We start from the raw sequence: 2,187 nt of genomic DNA on the forward strand, positions 1-2,187 counted from the left end.
AATTGCCTGATTCCCCAGTTGGACAGTCTTAAGCAGACTTGCAAATTGGTAAGTAGAGGATAAGTGGCAAAAATGGATAGTAAATGATACCAGATCACAGAGTGCTGTGCCTTCATCAATGGCGACCTAGAACGCTGCAAGGACAGCAGGAAATAGATAGCATCGTGTCCCTTATTTGCACAAACCCGTCAGTTGAGAAACAAAGCCTGCATTTTCAGAGCATGATCACAATGGCTCTGGTGTTCAAAGATGGGAGCAGAGATTGCTAACCCCACTGAGGATGAGTGACAGACTCAGGTCTATCTGGCTACTTCATAACAGAATCTGAAATATAACAAAAAAGACTTGGCTTCCAGTGCCTGGCTGTCAGTTTCCAGTCAGCATTCTCCCAACACCAGGAGGAAAAAAAAGTAAAGCTCGCCGTTGATAAAACGGCTCTTGCGTTTTAAAAGCAAATGAAGAAAAATGTTCAAGAAAAATAAAAGAAAAAGAATGAGAGAGAAGAGAGTGTGGGAGGATAGGGGCAGGAGTTTGGGACGGAATGAGTTAGTTTTGGCAGAGAGATTGGTCCAGGACTCCGGCGACAGTGACTACTAACAAATGCTTTGAGCTCCTTGTTAAACAAATGCTTGTTTGGTTGATACATTTGCAGTTGGAGCTGAAAAGTGCCCCAGTTGGCTGGAAGTCTCATAAGCTGCTCTTTGGGAGTTCAGCATCTGTCAGGTGAATCAGAACAAGGGTCCCCCTTATATTTCGCAGGAGAAAAATGATATCTAATGAACTGCTGATACCGAGTGTTTATTGATTTCTCCAAGGCACGTTCAAATCAGATGAAAGTTAAAAGGCTAAAGGGTGTTTTTGATGATCTGGGAAAACTATTCACAGAGAAAAACTGGATTGAAATTTTTATGAAGACAAATCATAGGACTCATCTACTGCTAAGTGCTCTACCAGATAATTGTTTCCTCCTCACGACTATCCTAGCCTGAGTGCTTTCTGCTCCATTTTACAGATGAGGAAACGGACTGTGTGAGATGGAGTAATTTGTCCATAGTTACATGAGAAGATGCAGAACTGGACTAGAAATGGCCTGACTTATAATATTTGCTCTTACTCCCCAGCAAATGATGCCTCCCCAGGAAATGATTGCAGATAGTAAAAATTATTTGAGAAAGTATTCAATCGAACTCCTCCCCCCTCTCCCCAGCCCCCCCCCTCCCGTTCTACACAAGAGGACATTTACATGAAGAAACAGGTGTTAAAGTGATTGCATAAAAGTCACAAGGGAATACGTATCAGCCACTCTGACTTTATCAGATAAACCGTATTCTTTTTGTAATACTCTTCCATATGGAGCTTAGGTAGAGATTTTAATGTTTTCAGGTGGAAGCAGAAATGAACCATTACGGAGATAGCCAGTTCCTGGGAGGCGGAGTGAGTAACAAAACGCAGTCTGTCATTGTAAGCCAGATACATGTAGACCAAGAGTCCTTTCTCACTTGTGACTTGGTTACAGAATATAAAAGGGAGAACGTGATGATTGCCTTAGACAACATCATCCCTCACTGGCTTTTAATGACATTTGTTATTTTGGACCTCAGGTGCAAAGAGTTGCTCTAATCACACTCAGTTCATTGACCTTAGTTATGAATCTTTACAAATAATTTCACATTTTCCCCTTTATTATCTCCAGTCAGCTCTATTATTCCTATCCCCACAAGTGCACCTGCTCTGATTTGTTTCACATATGGTACTTATTTTAATTTTTTTTAGGGGAGAGCACGAACTCAGTCCCCCACTACCACAAATTATGCAGTCGAGTTTCCCACAACTGGGGAAATTGTAGGGGTCGGCACATCCAGAGTGCAATGGATAAACCTCACCCTAGGAAAACCACCTTCGTGATCATGGGATCTCCCCTACCAGGTAAGCATTCACATATAGCGTTTATTATTGCAGCATAACTTGCAATGTTGTCTCGTATATGTATTATTGTAATATACATAAAACCATGGTACAAAATGCATTCCCTTTCCTAGTTGTATTACTCAACATTTAATTATAAAGACTTTCAAACGTACAGAATATTTATAAGAGCTTTACATTGAGCATTTCTATACCCCCATTACTCAGATTCAACCATAATGCCTTACTGTTCATCTGTTCATTTCCATCATAATTTGAAAT

The 2,187-nt window shown here is 40.7% G+C and overlaps 1 non-coding gene across 1 annotated transcript; it reads right to left on the reverse strand.

The window, feature by feature from the left end:
• Positions 1-1,770: 1,770 nt before the first annotated feature.
• LOC139000428 (U1 spliceosomal RNA) lies at positions 1,771-1,934 on the reverse strand. Its single transcript, XR_011469609.1, has one exon. It is a non-coding gene; the product is annotated as a U1 spliceosomal RNA (small nuclear RNA).
• Positions 1,935-2,187: the final 253 nt, after the last annotated feature.

This window comes from Myotis yumanensis, unplaced genomic scaffold (assembly GCF_028538775.1).
Source record: "Myotis yumanensis isolate MYYU_CA2020_CCGP unplaced genomic scaffold, mMyoYum1.0.hap1 SCAF_1, whole genome shotgun sequence".
Taxonomy (NCBI): Eukaryota; Metazoa; Chordata; class Mammalia; order Chiroptera; family Vespertilionidae; genus Myotis; species Myotis yumanensis.